The 20,966-nt window shown below is 44.8% G+C and overlaps 1 pseudogene; it reads right to left on the bottom strand.

Annotated features, from left to right (window-relative positions):
- Positions 1 to 19,841: 19,841 nt before the first annotated feature.
- LOC142261400 (U2 spliceosomal RNA) lies at positions 19,842 to 20,047 on the bottom strand (annotated as a pseudogene).
- Positions 20,048 to 20,966: the final 919 nt, after the last annotated feature.

Genomic DNA, 20,966 nt, shown 5'->3' with positions numbered 1-20,966 from the left:
CAAGACATTTGCAGAGCGCATCTGCCTGCGTTGCACACTCCAACTAATTATAAGTAAGCCATTATACTAGCAAACACTCAGTGTACCTAGTGGCATCCTATACGTGGCTATTGGACCTTGCTATAGTCCCACTAGTGCCAAGACATTTGCAGAGCGCATCTGCCTGCGTTGCACACTCCAACTAATTATAAGTAAGCCATTATACTAGCAAACACTCAGTGTACCTAGTGGCATCCTATACGTGGCTATTGGACTTTGCTATAGTCCCACTAGTGCCAAGACATTTGCAGAGCGCATCTGCCTGCGTTGCACACTCCAACTAATTATAAGTAAGCCATTATACTAGCAAACACTCAGTGTACCTAGTGGCATCCTATACGTGGCTATTGGACCTTGCTATAGTCCCACTAGTGCCAAGACATTTGCAGAGCGCATCTGCCTGCGTTGCACACTCCAACTAATTATAAGTAAGCCATTATACTAGCAAACACTCAGTGTACCTAGTGGCATCCTATCTGTGGCTATTGGACTTTGCTATAGTCCCACTAGTGCCAAGACATTTGCAGAGAGCATCTGCCTGCGTTGCACACTCCAACTAATTATAAGTAAGCCATTATACTAGCAAACACTCAGTGTACCTAGTGGCATCCTATACGTGGCTATTGGACTTTGCTATAGTCCCACTAGTGCCAAGACATTTGCAGAGCGCATCTGCCTGCGTTGCACACTCCAACTAATTATAAGTAAGCCATTATACTAGCAAACACTCAGTGTACCTAGTGGCATCCTATACGTGGCTATTGGACTTTGCTATAGTCCCACTAGTGCCAAGACATTTGCAGAGCGCATCTGCCTGCGTTGCACACTCCAACTAATTTTAACTTAGCCATTATACTAGCAAACACTCAGTGTACCTAGTGGCATCCTATACGTGGCTATTGGACTTTGCTATAGTCCCACTAGTGCCAAGACATTTGCAGAGCGCATCTGCCTGCGTTGCACACTCCAACTAATTATAAGTAAGCCATTATACTAGCAAACACTCAGTGTACCTAGTGGCATCCTATACGTGGCTATTGGACTTTGCTATAGTCCCACTAGTGCCAAGACATTTGCAGAGCGCATCTGCCTGCGTTGCACACTCCAACTAATTTTAACTTAGCCATTATACTAGCAAACACTCAGTGTACCTAGTGGCATCCTATACGTGGCTATTGGACTTTGCTATAGTCCCACTAGTGCAAAGACATTTGCAGAGCACGTCTGCCTGCATTGCACAGTCCAACTTTTTTAAACTAAGCAATTTTACTAGCAAACACTCAGTGTACCTAGTGGCATCCTATACGTGGCTATTGGACTTTGCTATAGTCCCACTAGTGCCAAGACATTTGCAGAGCGCATCTGCCTGCGTTGCACACTCCAACTAATTATAAGTAAGCCATTATACTAGCAAACACTCAGTGTACCTAGTGGCATCCTATACGTGGCTATTGGACCTTGCTATAGTCCCACTAGTGCCAAGACATTTGCAGAGCGCATCTGCCTGCGTTGCACACTCCAACTAATTATAAGTAAGCCATTATACTAGCAAACACTCAGTGTACCTAGTGGCATCCTATACGTGGCTATTGGACTTTGCTATAGTCCCACTAGTGCCAAGACATTTGCAGAGCGCATCTGCCTGCGTTGCACACTCCAACTAATTATAAGTAAGCCATTATACTAGCAAACACTCAGTGTACCTAGTGGCATCCTATTCGTGGCTATTGGACCTTGCTATAGTCCCACTAGTGCCAAGACATTTGCAGAGCGCATCTGCCTGCGTTGCACACTCCAACTAATTATAAGTAAGCCATTATACTAGCAAACACTCAGTGTACCTAGTGGCATCCTATCTGTGGCTATTGGACTTTGCTATAGTCCCACTAGTGCCAAGACATTTGCAGAGCGCATCTGCCTGCGTTGCACACTCCAACTAATTATAAGTAAGCCATTATACTAGCAAACACTCAGTGTACCTAGTGGCATCCTATACGTGGCTATTGGACTTTGCTATAGTCCCACTAGTGCCAAGACATTTGCAGAGCGCATCTGCCTGCGTTGCACACTCCAACTAATTATAAGTAAGCCATTATACTAGCAAACACTCAGTGTACCTAGTGGCATCCTATACGTGGCTATTGGACTTTGCTATAGTCCCACTAGTGCCAAGACATTTGCAGAGCGCATCTGCCTGCGTTGCACACTCCAACTAATTTTAACTTAGCCATTATACTAGCAAACACTCAGTGTACCTAGTGGCATCCTATACGTGGCTATTGGACTTTGCTATAGTCCCACTAGTGCCAAGACATTTGCAGAGCGCATCTGCCTGCGTTGCACACTCCAACTAATTATAAGTAAGCCATTATACTAACAAACACTCAGTGTACCTAGTGGCATCCTATACGTGGCTATTGGACTTTGCTATAGTCCCACTAGTGCCAAGACATTTGCAGAGCGCATCTGCCTGCGTTGCACACTCCAACTAATTTTAACTTAGCCATTATACTAGCAAACACTCAGTGTACCTAGTGGCATCCTATACGTGGCTATTGGACTTTGCTATAGTCCCACTAGTGCAAAGACATTTGCAGAGCACGTCTGCCTGCATTGCACACTCCAACTTTTTTAAACTAAGCAATTTTACTAGCAAACACTCAGTGTACCTAGTGGCATCCTATACGTGGCTATTGGACTTTGCTATAGTCCCACTAGTGCCAAGACATTTGCAGAGCGCATCTGCCTGCGTTGCACACTCCAACTAATTATAAGTAAGCCATTATACTAGCAAACACTCAGTGTACCTAGTGGCATCCTATCTGTGGCTATTGGACTTTGCTATAGTCCCACTAGTGCCAAGACATTTGCAGAGCGCATCTGCCTGCGTTGCACACTCCAACTAATTATAAATAAGCCATTATACTAGCAAACACTCAGTGTACCTAGTGGCATCCTATACGTGGCTATTGGACCTTGCTATAGTCCCACTAGTGCCAAGACATTTGCAGAGCGCATCTGCCTGCGTTGCACACTCCAACTAATTATAAGTAAGCCATTATACTAGCAAACACTCAGTGTACCTAGTGGCATCCTATACGTGGCTATTGGACCTTGCTATAGTCCCACTAGTGCCAAGACATTTGCAGAGCGCATCTGCCTGCGTTGCACACTCCAACTAATTATAAGTAAGCCATTATTATTATTATTATTATTATTTATTATTATAGCGCCATTTATTCCATGGCGCTTTACAAGTGAAAGGGTATACGTACAACAATCATTAACAGTACATAACAGACTGGTACAGGAGGAGAGAGGACCCTGCCCGCGAGGGCTTACAGTCTACAGGGAATGGGTGATGGTACAATAGGTGAGGACAGAGCTGGTTGCGCAGTGGTCTACTGGACTGAGGGCTGTTGTAGGTTATAGGCTTGTTGGAAGAGGTGGGTCTTGAGGTTCCTCTTGAAGCTTTCCACGGTAGGGGAGAGTCTGATGTGCTGAGGTAGAGCATTCCAAAGTATGGGGGATGCACGGGAGAAATCTTGTACGCGATTGTGGGAAGAGGAGATAAGGGAGGAGCAGAGAAGGAGATCTTGTGAGGATCTGAGGTTGCGTGCAGGTAGGTACCGGGAGACTAGGTCACAGATGTAGGGAGGAGACAGGTTGTGCATGGCTTTGTATGTCATAGTTAGTGTTTTGAACTGGAGTCGTTGGGTGATGGGAAGCCAGTGAAGGGATTGGCAGAGTGGCGAGGCTGGGGAGTAGCGAGGGGAGAGGTGGATTAAGCGGGCCGCAGAGTTTAGGATAGATTGGAGGGGTGCAAGAGTGTTGGAAGGGAGGCCAGAGAGCAGGAGGTTGCAGTAGTCGAGGCGGGAGATGATGAGGGCATGCACTAATGTTTTTGCTGATTCTTGGTTAAGGAAAGCACGGATCCGGGAGATGTTTTTGAGTTGTATTCGGCATGAGGTGAAGAGGGCTTGGATGTGTGGCTTGAAGAATAGAGCAGAGTCGAGGGTCACTCCAAGGCAACGAGCTTGTGAGACTGGGGAGAGTAAGCAACCATCGAGTTTGATGGAAAGGCTTGTTGGAGGAGATGAGTGAGGAGGAGGAAAGACAATGAATTCTGTTTTGTCCATGTTAAGTTTTAGGAATCGCACAGAGAAGAAGGATGAAATAGCAGACAGACATTGTGGGATTCTGGTTAGTAGAGAGGTAATGTCAGGTCCATTATACTAGCAAACACTCAGTGTACCTAGTGGCATCCTATCTGTAGCTATTGGACTTTGCTATAGTCCCACTAGTGCCAAGACATTTGCAGAGCGCATCTGCCTGCGTTGCACACTCCAACTAATTATAAGTAAGCCATTATACTAGCAAACACTCAGTGTACCTAGTGGCATCCTATACGTGGCTATTGGACCTTGCTATAGTCCCACTAGTGCCAAGACATTTGCAGAGCGCATCTGCCTGCGTTGCACACTCCAACTAATTATAAGTAAGCCATTATACTAGCAAACACTCAGTGTACCTAGTGGCATCCTATACGTGGCTATTGGACTTTGCTATAGTCCCACTAGTGCCAAGACATTTGCAGAGCGCATCTGCCTGCGTTGCACACTCCAACTAATTATAAGTAAGCCATTATACTAGCAAACACTCAGTGTACCTAGTGGCATCCTATACGTGGCTATTGGACTTTGCTATAGTCCCACTAGTGCCAAGACATTTGCAGAGCGCATCTGCCTGCGTTGCACACTCCAACTAATTTTAACTTAGCCATTATACTAGCAAACACTCAGTGTACCTAGTGGCATCCTATACGTGGCTATTGGACTTTGCTATAGTCCCACTAGTGCCAAGACATTTGCAGAGCGCATCTGCCTGCGTTGCACACTCCAACTAATTATAAGTAAGCCATTATACTAGCAAACACTCAGTGTACCTAGTGGCATCCTATACGTGGCTATTGGACTTTGCTATAGTCCCACTAGTGCCAAGACATTTGCAGAGCGCATCTGCCTGCGTTGCACACTCCAACTAATTTTAACTTAGCCATTATACTAGCAAACACTCAGTGTACCTAGTGGCATCCTATACGTGGCTATTGGACTTTGCTATAGTCCCACTAGTGCAAAGACATTTGCAGAGCACGTCTGCCTGCATTGCACACTCCAACTTTTTTAAACTAAGCAATTTTACTAGCAAACACTCAGTGTACCTAGTGGCATCCTATACGTGGCTATTGGACTTTGCTATAGTCCCACTAGTGCCAAGACATTTGCAGAGCGCATCTGCCTGCGTTGCACACTCCAACTAATTATAAGTAAGCCATTATACTAGCAAACACTCAGTGTACCTAGTGGCATCCTATCTGTGGCTATTGGACTTTGCTATAGTCCCACTAGTGCCAAGACATTTGCAGAGCGCATCTGCCTGCGTTGCACACTCCAACTAATTATAAGTAAGCCATTATACTAGCAAACACTCAGTGTACCTAGTGGCATCCTATACGTGGCTATTGGACCTTGCTATAGTCCCACTAGTGCCAAGACATTTGCAGAGCGCATCTGCCTGCGTTGCACACTCCAACTAATTATAAGTAAGCCATTATACTAGCAAACACTCAGTGTACCTAGTGGCATCCTATACGTGGCTATTGGACCTTGCTATAGTCCCACTAGTGCCAAGACATTTGCAGAGCGCATCTGCCTGCGTTGCACACTCCAACTAATTATAAGTAAGCCATTATTATTATTATTATTATTATTTATTATTATAGCGCCATTTATTCCATGGCGCTTTACAAGTGAAAGGGTATACGTACAACAATCATTAACAGTACATAACAGACTGGTACAGGAGGAGAGAGGACCCTGCCCGCGAGGGCTTACAGTCTACAGGGAATGGGTGATGGTACAATAGGTGAGGACAGAGCTGGTTGCGCAGTGGTCTACTGGACTGAGGGCTGTTGTAGGTTATAGGCTTGTTGGAAGAGGTGGGTCTTGAGGTTCCTCTTGAAGCTTTCCACGGTAGGGGAGAGTCTGATGTGCTGAGGTAGAGCATTCCAAAGTATGGGGGATGCACGGGAGAAATCTTGTACGCGATTGTGGGAAGAGGAGATAAGGGAGGAGCAGAGAAGGAGATCTTGTGAGGATCTGAGGTTGCGTGCAGGTAGGTACCGGGAGACTAGGTCACAGATGTAGGGAGGAGACAGGTTGTGCATGGCTTTGTATGTCATAGTTAGTGTTTTGAACTGGAGTCGTTGGGTGATGGGAAGCCAGTGAAGGGATTGGCAGAGTGGCGAGGCTGGGGAGTAGCGAGGGGAGAGGTGGTTTAAGCGGGCCGCAGAGTTTAGGATAGATTGGAGGGGTGCAAGAGTGTTGGAAGGGAGGCCAGAGAGCAGGAGGTTGCAGTAGTCGAGGCGGGAGATGATGAGGGCATGCACTAATGTTTTTGCTGATTCTTGGTTAAGGAAAGCACGGATCCGGGAGATGTTTTTGAGTTGTAATCGGCATGAGGTGAAGAGGGCTTGGATGTGTGGCTTGAAGGATAGAGCAGAGTCGAGGGTCACTCCAAGGCAACGAGCTTGTGAGACTGGGGAGAGTAAGCAACCATCGAGTTTGATGGAAAGGCTTGTTGGAGGAGATGAGTGAGGAGGAGGAAAGACAATGAATTCTGTTTTGTCCATGTTAAGTTTTAGGAATCGCACAGAGAAGAAGGATGAAATAGCAGACAGACATTGTGGGATTCTGGTTAGTAGAGAGGTAATGTCAGGTCCATTATACTAGCAAACACTCAGTGTACCTAGTGGCATCCTATCTGTAGCTATTGGACTTTGCTATAGTCCCACTAGTGCCAAGACATTTGCAGAGCGCATCTGCCTGCGTTGCACACTCCAACTAATTATAAGTAAGCCATTATACTAGCAAACACTCAGTGTACCTAGTGGCATCCTATACGTGGCTATTGGACCTTGCTATAGTCCCACTAGTGCCAAGACATTTGCAGAGCGCATCTGCCTGCGTTGCACACTCCAACTAATTATAAGTAAGCCATTATACTAGCAAACACTCAGTGTACCTAGTGGCATCCTATACGTGGCTATTGGACTTTGCTATAGTCCCACTAGTAAAAAGACATTTGCAGAGCACGTCTGCCTGCATTGCACACTCCAACTTTTTTAAACTAAGCAATTATACTAGCAAACACTCAGTGTACCTAGTGGCATCCTATACGTGGCTATTGGACTTTGCTATAGTCCCACTAGTGCCAAGACATTTGCAGAGCGCATCTGCCTGCGTTGCACACTCCAACTAATTATAAGTAAGCCATTATACTAGCAAACACTCAGTGTACCTAGTGGCATCCTATACGTGGCTATTGGACCTTGCTATAGTCCCACTAGTGCCAAGACATTTGCAGAGCGCATCTGCCTGCGTTGCACACTCCAACTAATTATAAGTAAGCCATTATACTAGCAAACACTCAGTGTACCTAGTGGCATCCTATACGTGGCTATTGGACTTTGCTATAGTCCCACTAGTGCCAAGACATTTGCAGAGCGCATCTGCCTGCGTTGCACACTCCAACTAATTATAAGTAAGCCATTATACTAGCAAACACTCAGTGTACCTAGTGGCATCCTATACGTGGCTATTGGACCTTGCTATAGTCCTACTAGTGCCAAGACATTTGCAGAGCGCATCTGCCTGCGTTGCACACTCCAACTAATTATAAGTAAGCCATTATACTAGCAAACACTCAGTGTACCTAGTGGCATCCTATCTGTGGCTATTGGACTTTGCTATAGTCCCACTAGTGCCAAGACATTTGCAGAGCGCATCTGCCTGCGTTGCACACTCCAACTAATTATAAGTAAGCCATTATACTAGCAAACACTCAGTGTACCTAGTGGCATCCTATACGTGGCTATTGGACTTTGCTATAGTCCCACTAGTGCCAAGACATTTGCAGAGCGCATCTGCCTGCGTTGCACACTCCAACTAATTATAAGTAAGCCATTATACTAGCAAACACTCAGTGTACCTAGTGGCATCCTATACGTGGCTATTGGACTTTGCTATAGTCCCACTAGTGCCAAGACATTTGCAGAGCGCATCTGCCTGCGTTGCACACTCCAACTAATTTTAACTTAGCCATTATACTAGCAAACACTCAGTGTACCTAGTGGCATCCTATACGTGGCTATTGGACTTTGCTATAGTCCCACTAGTGCCAAGACATTTGCAGAGCGCATCTGCCTGCGTTGCACACTCCAACTAATTATAAGTAAGCCATTATACTAGCAAACACTCAGTGTACCTAGTGGCATCCTATACGTGGCTATTGGACTTTGCTATAGTCCCACTAGTGCCAAGACATTTGCAGAGCGCATCTGCCTGCGTTGCACACTCCAACTAATTTTAACTTAGCCATTATACTAGCAAACACTCAGTGTACCTAGTGGCATCCTATACGTGGCTATTGGACTTTGCTATAGTCCCACTAGTGCCAAGACATTTGCAGAGCGCATCTGCCTGCGTTGCACACTCCAACTCATTATAACTAAGTTGCATTGTCAGGGATATTTATTCTTTATTATTCTGCTGTTAATAAAGCTAGACCACCACTGCAATCTTCACCACCTCTCAATTTTTACTACCACATTTTCAGTCCACAATCTTGTCGCAATCAACATGAGTGGCAAAATGACAGATGCTGGTGGAAAGGGGAAGAGGCGTGGTGGAAAAGGCAAAAAAGGTTTTGTCTGTGGGGAAAGTGCAGCAGCACTGAATACACGTTCAGAGACAACGCTGGCAGCTGGACACGACAAAATCTCCAAGGCGTAACTGGAGAGCTCTGGCCATTTTTCTAGGTTTGAAGCCCAAAAGGAGCAAGGCTCCAGTTGCACAGTCATGGCATCGATGTTCATTTGGAGATACTCCTGTATCATCCTCTCCAGCCGTTGAGTATGTGTCAGACTTGTTGTCTCTGGTGGCCTTGCAAAAGAGGGTCTAAAAAAATTATGAAAAGATTCCATAAAATTGCTGTTACCGGCACCAGATACGGTCCTACTGGTACGGGTAGACTGTTGAAGATGACGAGACCGTCCCATGTTTGTCAAGTTACAACTGGGAGATTCCCTCCCTGCACCTGCACGGTTGTTTGGTGGAAAAGCCGAGCTAAGATCGAGTAACAGCTTCTGCTGATACTCCTGCATACGTGCGTCCCTTTCTATGGCTGGAATTATGTCACAAAATTTGGACTTGTACCGGGGATCTAATAGTGTGGCAATCCAGTAGTCATCATCACTTCTAATTTTGACAATACGACTGTCATGTTGGAGGTAGTGCAACAAAAAGGCACTCATGTGTCTTGCGCAGCCATGCGGACCAAGTCCACGCTGTGTTTGTAACTGAATAGGATAACTGAAGTGAGCACTAATATATATATTATGAGTGCAAGCCAAAAATTACATACTATATACGAATAAGGCTGCACATCAAACTTAGATAATAGTATAATGCCTCAAGCATATGGACAAATATTGGAATATACAATGAAAAATGCTACTTGCTAATTTGAACATGTGAATAATGAATTGCATACCTGCCATGAATATTAGGAAAAAGGAGATATTTAGCAATCGCATTGATCAATGTAACTGAGCCCCAAGGCCTCGTCAAGGCATATCTCTATATTGGGGTCCCTAGCTCTGTGACCCTAACTGTGTGTCATCTCATTGCAATTAAAAACTGCTATGGGTGGAGAGGGGTAACTAAGGACTTTCTTATATAGGAGATGGAAAAAACATGGCCGAAAGGGGCGGAGCTGTGTTCACATTCAGAAAAAAAACTACATATAACTGAATAGGATAACTGAAGTGAGCACTAATATATATATTATGAGTGCAAGCCAAAAATTACATACTATATACGAATAAGGCTGCACATCAAACTTAGATAATAGTATAATGCCTCAAGCATATGGACAAATATTGGAATATACAATGAAAAATGCTACTTGCTAATTTGAACATGTGAATAATGAATTGCATACCTGCCATGAATATTAGGAAAAAGGAGATATTTAGCAATCGCATTGATCAATGTAACTGAGCCCCAAGGCCTCGTCAAGGCATATCTCTATATTGGGGTCCCTAGCTCTGTGACCCTAACTGTGTGTCATCTCATTGCAATTAAAAACTGCTATGGGTGGAGAGGGGTAACTAAGGACTTTCTTATATAGGAGATGGAAAAAACATGGCCGAAAGGGGCGGAGCTGTGTTCACATTCAGAAAAAAAACTACATATAACTGAATAGGATAACTGAAGTGAGCACTAATATATATATTAGTCTCCTTTTTCCTAATATTCATGGCAGGTATGCAATTCATTATTCACATGTTCAAATTAGCAAGTAGCATTTTTCATTGTATATTCCAATATTTGTCCATATGCTTGAGGCATTATACTATTATCTAAGTTTGATGTGCAGCCTTATTCGTATATAGTATGTAATTTTTGGCTTGCACTCATAATATATATATTAGTGCTCACTTCAGTTATCCTATTCAGTTATATGTAGTTTTTTTTCTGAATGTGAACACAGCTCCGCCCCTTTCGGCCATGTTTTTTCCATCTCCTATATAAGAAAGTCCTTAGTTACCCCTCTCCACCCATAGCAGTTTTTAATTGCAATGAGATGACACACAGTTAGGGTCACAGAGCTAGGGACCCCAATATAGAGATATGCCTTGACGAGGCCTTGGGGCTCAGTTACATTGATCAATGCGATTGCTAAATATCTCCTTTTTCCTAATATTCATGGCAGGTATGCAATTCATTATTCACATGTTCAAATTAGCAAGTAGCATTTTTCATTGTATATTCCAATATTTGTCCATATGCTTGAGGCATTATACTATTATCTAAGTTTGATGTGCAGCCTTATTCGTATATAGTATGTAATTTTTGGCTTGCACTCATAATATATATATTAGTGCTCACTTCAGTTATCCTATTCAGTTATATGTAGTTTTTTTTCTGAATGTGAACACAGCTCCGCCCCTTTCGGCCATGTTTTTTCCATCTCCTATATAAGAAAGTCCTTAGTTACCCCTCTCCACCCATAGCAGTTTTTAATTGCAATGAGATGACACACAGTTAGGGTCACAGAGCTAGGGACCCCAATATAGAGATATGCCTTGACGAGGCCTTGGGGCTCAGTTACATTGATCAATGCGATTGCTAAATATCTCCTTTTTCCTAATATTCATGGCAGGTATGCAATTCATTATTCACATGTTCAAATTAGCAAGTAGCATTTTTCATTGTATATTCCAATATTTGTCCATATGCTTGAGGCATTATACTATTATCTAAGTTTGATGTGCAGCCTTATTCGTATATAGTATGTAATTTTTGGCTTGCACTCATAATATATATATTAGTGCTCACTTCAGTTATCCTATTCAGTTATATGTAGTTTTTTTTCTGAATGTGAACACAGCTCCGCCCCTTTCGGCCATGTTTTTTCCATCTCCTATATAAGAAAGTCCTTAGTTACCCCTCTCCACCCATAGCAGTTTTTAATTGCAATGAGATGACACACAGTTAGGGTCACAGAGCTAGGGACCCCAATATAGAGATATGCCTTGACGAGGCCTTGGGGCTCAGTTACATTGATCAATGCGATTGCTAAATATCTCCTTTTTCCTAATATTCATGGCAGGTATGCAATTCATTATTCACATGTTCAAATTAGCAAGTAGCATTTTTCATTGTATATTCCAATATTTGTGCATATGCTTGAGGCATTATACTATTATCTAAGTTTGATGTGCAGCCTTATTCGTATATAGTATGTAATTTTTGGCTTGCACTCATAATATATATATTAGTGCTCACTTCAGTTATCCTATTCAGTTATATGTAGTTTTTTTTCTGAATGTGAACACAGCTCCGCCCCTTTCGGCCATGTTTTTTCCATCTCCTATATAAGAAAGTCCTTAGTTACCCCTCTCCACCCATAGCAGTTTTTAATTGCAATGAGATGACACACAGTTAGGGTCACAGAGCTAGGGACCCCAATATAGAGATATGCCTTGACGAGGCCTTGGGGCTCAGTTACATTGATCAATGCGATTGCTAAATATCTCCTTTTTCCTAATATTCATGGCAGGTATGCAATTCATTATTCACATGTTCAAATTAGCAAGTAGCATTTTTCATTGTATATTCCAATATTTGTCCATATGCTTGAGGCATTATACTATTATCTAAGTTTGATGTGCAGCCTTATTCGTATATAGTATGTAATTTTTGGCTTGCACTCATAATATATATATTAGTGCTCACTTCAGTTATCCTATTCAGTTATATGTAGTTTTTTTTCTGAATGTGAACACAGCTCCGCCCCTTTCGGCCATGTTTTTTCCATCTCCTATATAAGAAAGTCCTTAGTTACCCCTCTCCACCCATAGCAGTTTTTAATTGCAATGAGATGACACACAGTTAGGGTCACAGAGCTAGGGACCCCAATATAGAGATATGCCTTGACGAGGCCTTGGGGCTCAGTTACATTGATCAATGCGATTGCTAAATATCTCCTTTTTCCTAATATTCATGGCAGGTATGCAATTCATTATTCACATGTTCAAATTAGCAAGTAGCATTTTTCATTGTATATTCCAATATTTGTCCATATGCTTGAGGCATTATACTATTATCTAAGTTTGATGTGCAGCCTTATTCGTATATAACACGCTGTGTTTGTGGCATAGAGGTGCTACCCGTTCTTTCTTCCTCTGACATCTCCCCCCAACCTCTTTCAACTGAAATTTGACCAAGGTCTCCCTCATCCGCTGAGTCTTCCATGTCCATGGACAGTTCGTCCTCCATTTCTTCATGTTCTCCTGCACCTTGCTCAACATTTCGCCTGCTACTATGCGCCCTTGTCGATCCCTGTTCCCCATGGTCCCATGCCTGCTGCGTTGGTGATGATGAACGTCTGGACCTTGGTGATGTTGTTGTCCCTTGCGCATATGAATCCTCCTGTAGTTCCTCCCCTTCATGTTGTCCCACCCCCTGACTCCGAATAGTGTTTAGCGTGTGCTCCAGCATGTAAATGACTGGAATCGTCATGCTGATAATGGCATTGTCAGAGCTAAACATATTCGTCGCCATGTCGAAACTGTGCAGAAGGGTGCATAGGTCCTTGATCTGAGACCACTCCATCAGGGTGATCTGCCCCACCTCTGCATCTCGTTGGCCCAGGCTATACGTCATGACGTATTGCACCAGGGCTCTGCGGTGCTGCCACAGTCGCTGTAACATGTGGAGAGTTGAATTCCAGCGTGTCGCCACATCGCATTTCAGGCGATGAACCGGCAGGCCGAAAGACTTCTGGAGCGATGCAAGTCGCTCTGCTGCGGCTCTTGAACGGCGGAAGTGAGCTGACAGTTTTCGTGCCCTGTTCAGAAGGCCATCTAGGCCGGGATAGTGTGTTAAAAATTGCTGGACGACAAGGTTCAACACGTGAGCCATACAAGGTACGTGTGTCACAATGCCCAGGCGAAGTGCCGCACCCAGGTTTGCAGCATTGTCGCACACGGCCTTACCAGGCTGCAGGTTGAGTGGAGACAACCATTTATTAAACTCGGACCGCAGAGCTGACCACAACTCCTCAGCTGTGTGACTCTTATTCCCAAGACATGTCAAGCTAAAGACCGCCTGATGCCGTTACGCTCTGCTGCCAGCATAGTAATGAGGCGTGCGTGATTCCTTCTGCGCAGTGAGAACGCTGGTGGCCTGACCAGGCAGGCTTGGGGCGGAGGTGGAGGACCCAGATGAGGTGGAGGATGCAGAAGCTGTGGCGGAACTTGGACAGACAGAGGATTGACACACAAGTCGTGGGGACGGCAAGACTTGTGCAGCAGACCCTTCACCATCTATCACCATAGTTACCCAGTGCCCAGTCAGCGACATGTAACGTCCCTGTCCATGCTTACTGGTCCAAGTATCGGTGGTGAAATGCACCCGTTCACACACAGAGTTTCTCAAGGAAGCGGTGATGTTGTGTGCGACATGCTGGTGTAGCACGGGCACACCTTTCTTAGAGAAGTAGTGGCGACTAGGCATCTGGTACTGGGGCACAGCGACAGACATAAGGTCTCTAAAATCCTGTGTGTCCACTAGGCGGAAAGGCAGCATTTCGGTAGCCAACAGCTTACAGAGGGATAGAGTCAACCTCTTAGCTTTGTCATGGGTCGGAGGAAGTGGCCTTTTATTTGACCACATCTGAGGGACAGAGATCTGGCTGCTGTGTGTAGACGGTGTTGAGTAGGGTGTCCCTGGAAAAATGCAGGTTTGTGAGGAAAGTGCAGGCGGAGACATGATGTTGCCTTCATCCAACGTTGGTGCTATCGATGTCTGAGAGAGCTGTACACACTCACTTGTTTCCCCTTCCAAACCAACTGACGACCTTACAAGCAAACTGCCTGTTGCGGTTACAGTGGTGGAAGTTTGGCGTGGAAAAACAGGTGTGACAGCTGTCCCCACAGTCCTAGAAGATGAAGAGCGCGCGGATGCACTGGAAGGGGCGGGCGGTGGATGGTTCGCTCTTGCAGCATTGCAGCACAGTGAGCTTCCCACCGGGACCTATGATATTTATTCATGTGACGATTCATGGAAGAAGTTGTCAAACTGCTGAGGTTTTGACCTCTACTAAGAGAATCATGACAAATTTTACATATCACATGATTTGGGCGATCTTTTTCTATGTCAAAAAAGGACCAGGCTAGGCAAGGCTTAGAGGCCATGCGACCTGTTGATCCACCCCGAATAATGCTCATAGGCAGAGTGGTGGCTGAGGATGCAGTTGTAGACGTGCTACCAGTGCTCCGACTCTGTCCAGGAAGGCGCAAGGTAACTTCGTCGTCGGTTGCATCCTCCTCCACCGCCTCTGTTGACCTCCTCGAGTGCCTGACTGGGGGTTGACAGTAGGTGGGATCTAGAACTTCATCATCAATTGTTGTGTTTGCACTCCCCTCCCCCTCAGACCGAGCCTCTTCTTGCCCTGACCGAATATTTAAGTTGTCATCCCAATCGGGTATCTGCGTCTCATCTTCATCAGTATGTTCCTCATTGTCTATAACCACAGGTGTTACAGTTTGTGACAAAGGGTCAACATTATGCTCAGAAACTTGGTCCTCACGGCCTGAATCAGAGTCACAAAGGTTCTGGGCATCACTGCAGACCATTTCCTGTTCTGTACTCACTGTAGCTTGGGAGCAGACCTCTGATTCCCAGGCTATAGTGTGACTGAACAGCTCTGCAGACTCAGCCATCTCAGTTCCACCATACTGTGCAGGGCTGATGGAGACTTCAGAGCTGGGAGAAATCAAGTGTGATTGGGATGACAACTCAGAGGACTGGTGTTTTTTGGATGCGGTACTTGAAGTGGCTGAGAGGGCACTTGTTGGACCACTTGAGATCCATTCAAGCATTTTCCTTTTTTGCCCATCATCTACCTTTCTTCCTGTTGTTCGTGTCCGTAAAAAAGGGAGCACATCGGATTGTCCACGGTAAGTAGTAGACATCTTACTTTTGCTGGTAGATGGTCTATCTTCAGCAGATGATAATGGAGCTTTGCCACTTTCCCCACAGACAAAACCTTTTTTGCCTTTTCCACCACGCCTCTTCCCCTTTCCACCAGCATCTGTCATTTTGCCACTCATGTTGATTGCGACAAGATTGTGGACTGAAAATGTGGTAGTAAAAATTGAGAGGTGGTGAAGATTGCAGTGGTGGTCTAGCTTTATTAACAGCAGAATAATAAAGAATAAATATCCCTGACAATGCAACTTAGTTATAATGAGTTGGAGTGTGCAACGCAGGCAGATGCGCTCTGCAAATGTCTTGGCACTAGTGGGACTATAGCAAAGTCCAATAGCCACGTATAGGATGCCACTAGGTACACTGAGTGTTTGCTAGTATAATGGCTAAGTTAAAATTAGTTGGAGTGTGCAACGCAGGCAGATGCGCTCTGCAAATGTCTTGGCACTAGTGGGACTATAGCAAAGTCCAATAGCCACGTATAGGATGCCACTAGGTACACTGAGTGTTTGCTAGTATAATGGCTTACTTATAATTAGTTGGAGTGTGCAACGCAGGCAGATGCGCTCTGCAAATGTCTTGGCACTAGTGGGACTATAGCAAAGTCCAATAGCCACGTATAGGATGCCACTAGGTACACTGAGTGTTTGCTAGTATAATGGCTAAGTTAAAATTAGTTGGAGTGTGCAACGCAGGCAGATGCGCTCTGCAAATGTCTTGGCACTAGTGGGACTATAGCAAAGTCCAATAGCCACGTATAGGATGCCACTAGGTACACTGAGTGTTTGCTAGTATAATGGCTTACTTATAATTAGTTGGAGTGTGCAACGCAGGCAGATGCGCTCTGCAAATGTCTTGGCACTAGTGGGACTATAGCAAAGTCCAATAGCCACGTATAGGATGCCACTAGGTACACTGAGTGTTTGCTAGTATAATGGCTTACTTATAATTAGTTGGAGTGTGCAACGCAGGCAGATGCGCTCTGCAAATGTCTTGGCACTAGTGGGACTATAGCAAAGTCCAATAGCCACGTATAGGATGCCACTAGGTACACTGAGTATTTGCTAGTATAATGGCTTACTTATAATTAGTTGGAGTGTGCAACGCAGGCAGATGCGCTCTGCAAATGTCTTGGCACTAGTGGGACTATAGCAAGGTCCAATAGCCACGTATAGGATGCCACTAGGTACACTGAGTGTTTGCTAGTATAATGGCTTACTTATAATTAGTTGGAGTGTGCAACGCAGGCAGATGCGCTCTGCAAATGTCTTGGCACTAGTGGGACTATAGCAAAGTCCAATAGCCACGTATAGGATGCCACTAGGTACACTGAGTGTTTGCTAGTATAATGGCTTACTTATAATTAGTTGGAGTGTGCAACGCAGGCAGATGCGCTCTGCAAATGTCTTGGCACTAGTGGGACTATAGCAAGGTCCAATAGCCACGTATAGGATGCCACTAGGTACACTGAGTGTTTGCTAGTATAATGGCTTACTTATAATTAGTTGGAGTGTGCAACGCAGGCAGATGCGCTCTGCAAATGTCTTGGCACTAGTGGGACTATAGCAAAGTCCAATAGCCACGTATAGGATGCCACTAGGTACACTGAGTGTTTGCTAGTATAATGGCTAAGTTAAAATTAGTTGGAGTGTGCAACGCAGGCAGATGCGCTCTGCAAATGTCTTGGCACTAGTGGGACTATAGCAAAGTCCAATAGCCACGTATAGGATGCCACTAGGTACACTGAGTGTTTGCTAGTAAAATTGCTTAGTTTAAAAAAGTTGGAGTGTGCAATGCAGGCAGACGTGCTCTGCAAATGTCTTTGCACTAGTGGGACTATAGCAAGGTCCAATAGCCACGAATAGGATGCCACTAGGTACACTGAGTGTTTGCTAGTATAATGGCTTACTTATAATTAGTTGGAGTGTGCAACGCAGGCAGATGCGCTCTGCAAATGTCTTGGCACTAGTGGGACTATAGCAAGGTCCAATAGCCACGAATAGGATGCCACTAGGTACACTGAGTGTTTGCTAGTATATATGGCAAAATTATAGATGGAAAGGGAGAAGGGGAGGGGGGGAGAGAGGAGGCTGTAATTGACTACAAGGGTATGAGTTATGAGTGATCATAGGGATAGTGTTACATAAGTGGAAATACCTATGGAGGACCGGATGTGTAAGCGCATACCTTATACAAACCTATAGAGTGCTGATGGGTGAGAGTGTGATGTTAGATATAAGACATCCTATAGTGAATAGTGAGCCGTAATCAAGTGCAACAGGGATATTTCACGTGACTATGGGAACATGGAAGGTAAAGAAAGGGGAGAAAAAACTGTTAGACAAGGTAATCAGACATAATGTAACCAGTTGATCAGACATGACAAACATGACAAATAAAAAACAAGGAAGAATGGAACTCCATACATAGTGGAACCATATATAGTGTGAACACGAAAAAGAACCGGGCGTTAGAAAAAATGTGCACGGCCCAATGAATCAAGTCGGTTCTTCATATTCATGGTTTAAGCCCTTGGGTTCCAACGTGCCCAGAGTATATATCCAGAAAGATTCCCTTTCTTTGAGCTTCCTAATTCTATTGCCTCCTCTGCGTATGGCTGGGACATGTTCGATGACTTGGAATCTTAATTGGGCCACTGTGTGATTATGCGTCACAAAATGGTGTGGGACTGGTAATAGAATCTGCTTACAATGTATTGTTGACTTGTGCTTAGCACAAAAAAAGGGAATCTTTCTGGATATGTACTCTGGACACATTAAAACCCAAGGGCTTAAACCGTGAATATGAAGTACAGACTTGATTCATTGGGCCGTGCACCATGTCACCATGTGTGCAATTGCATTGTCCAATGGCTCACAATGGTTATGCGTTTTCATTGGATGGATAATCGAAGCCATGTTTTTTTCCTTTCTCTTGGGTTTGTTGTGTGAGTAGCCTATAGGATTAAGTTAGTTACCGCAGGCAGTGGATTTAGCTTCCTGTCTTTGGTCCAGTGGTAGATTGATTGTTTGGTCTATGAGCTGTTATGGGTTTTAATCCAGGTGAATGCCCATGGGCTGCCTATAACTGTGTGAAATATGTAGTTTTACTGGGCTGGGATGAGAGAATCCATCGAAGCATGGTGTAGGGATTGTGGTTCCTGTGTGCTAAGAAGAAAGGCTAGCACCAGCCAGAAAGCCCCATTACAGCCAATAATCAACCGCTAGCCGCTGGAACTCGTTGCTCTAGATCATGTCAAACTCTCACCAAGCAGGAATAGATACATTAGCCCACCATCCCACCCAAAGAGCAACTTCTGCTGCGCAGCTGGCTTTCTAGGCAGCAGCGCTATTGTGATGTCAGCGGGGGACATTGTGACAAGCCAGTGTTCCGTCACTTCATGTTGTGCACTGTTCAAACGGAAAATACATCAACAGGCAGACTACAGAAAAGCTTACTGACAAAGGATAGAGAGGGGCTTTCTCAGAGGGCTTTTTACAGTTTGTCTATTCCCAATTAGCCGTTTAAGTATGCTTAATGAAAGTACTAATTCTTTCATAGGCCGCCCATTCTTAGTATTTGACGTTCCTTATATTGCGGTATCAGGCTTCGCAGCAGGTTGCAAAACATTCATCACCCATGACTGTCCCCAATTGGGCTCAGAAGCTAAATGTCTATCATGACCTCTCTTTTTGAAAGTCCAAGAGCAAGCAAACTCTTCCTCCAGGAGAGGGAGCCAACAGATCACTAAAGACATCATCATTGCTCAAAGAAAACACCGAAAAACAATGGAAGCTTTAATTGGAGTGGAATCTGATAGACAGCACCTGATGCCAAGTCTGCATCTTCTAACACCTGCAGTCACTGCAGCAGCTGAATCCAATGTGTCCAAAAGGGATCTATTCTATTCAATTGCAAATGATCTAGATAAGACTGAGAATAAGATACTGCACGGGACATAGCAGAGTTGGTCAAGTTGAGTGGAGATGAGTTTGCTATTTGGCACAGCTTTTGCATCAATAAAGCAAGTAAAAGGTGTGAAAGATAAAAAAAAAGGGTGAAAGTGTGAAAAGTGAATTGGCCAAATTGAGGTGCATATAAAGTTTTTGCTTTCTTTCAATTCACTAATGAGGCTCATTTGAATCAGGTGAATTGAGTTCTGCTTTTGGAAACTCGGTTAAGAAGGGGTGCACCGGTCCTGGAGGTACTGCAATACCAGGTCAATGCGTGGAGTGGACAGAGCAAGATTTTTTCCATCTCCTTGTTCTAAAAATCCATTTAATATATGGTCCCTAGAGAGGGGACGTATCAGATATTAAACTGATAAGAACAGATTTAATTTTTTTTTTTTCTGTTTATCAGTAGGACTTCAAAATAACAAAGGTGATCGCCTCCCGTTGCCTGGGAACCGTCCAGGCACAAGAGGGCTATGTGTCACCAGAAGGCGCACACACTCCCTCAAGGCCGGCAGACGTGCAATCCCAGGCACCTTCCAGTACCGACCAAGGTAGCGTCCTCCGAAACTACACTTGATCTTAGCCAAAAGGCCGAGAAGCTATAACCCGAATTGGTTACGGCCTTGAGTGGCACCCTGGCCTATACCGGACACATCTTAGGGAGAGGGAGACAAACCCACGCCTACAGAAGACATTTTGTCACCCAAGCCAAACCCTTGAAAAGGCTGTTTTGCAGAGCAAAAACAAGGAGAATGGTACTTTTTGCAGCCGCCGCCCACTGCAATGAATCTGAATAACTCCTCCTTTTGGGCACAAGCACCTCCCCTCCCCCTTGCAGTCTTTCCAATTCATGATACAAAAAGACGGACGGACAGGACAGGACAGGACCATCTGCCTGACTTTCCGTCACTGCCACCCTTTGCCATCCTTGCCCGTAGAAAGCCCTTTCATCATCCCCAAACCCTAATCTTTTCCCTTCCCTTCCCAGCTGCGTCTCACTCCCTTTCATTAGGAAGTGAGCGCAGCCTTTTCTCCGTTCTGCACATGCGCGACGTTAAACACAAATGCGCAGGCGTGCGTTCCATTAGCCTCACTGCATTCCACTCCCATACAGGAAGTGGGCACAGCTATTACTACGGTCGCACATAAAAGAACCCACGGCCACCACTGCACATAGCTGACTCCACCACAGGACACCCACTTCTACACCAACGCAGGTAAGACAGGATCGGCACCTCTATGCTCCCGTTACAATCAGGCTCAGTCACCATGTGATAACGCTCTCAACTCTTTAGTTGCAGGCTCCCCTTGCTTCACCTCCACTGGCTGTGCTGCCATTTCCTCTCCCACC

The sequence above is a fragment of the Anomaloglossus baeobatrachus genome, unplaced genomic scaffold (genome assembly GCF_048569485.1).
Source record: "Anomaloglossus baeobatrachus isolate aAnoBae1 unplaced genomic scaffold, aAnoBae1.hap1 Scaffold_216, whole genome shotgun sequence".
NCBI lineage: Eukaryota > Metazoa > Chordata > Amphibia > Anura > Aromobatidae > Anomaloglossus > Anomaloglossus baeobatrachus.
The sequence above is the reverse complement of the archived record's forward strand: the minus strand, read 5'-3'. Positions and strand labels throughout refer to the sequence as shown.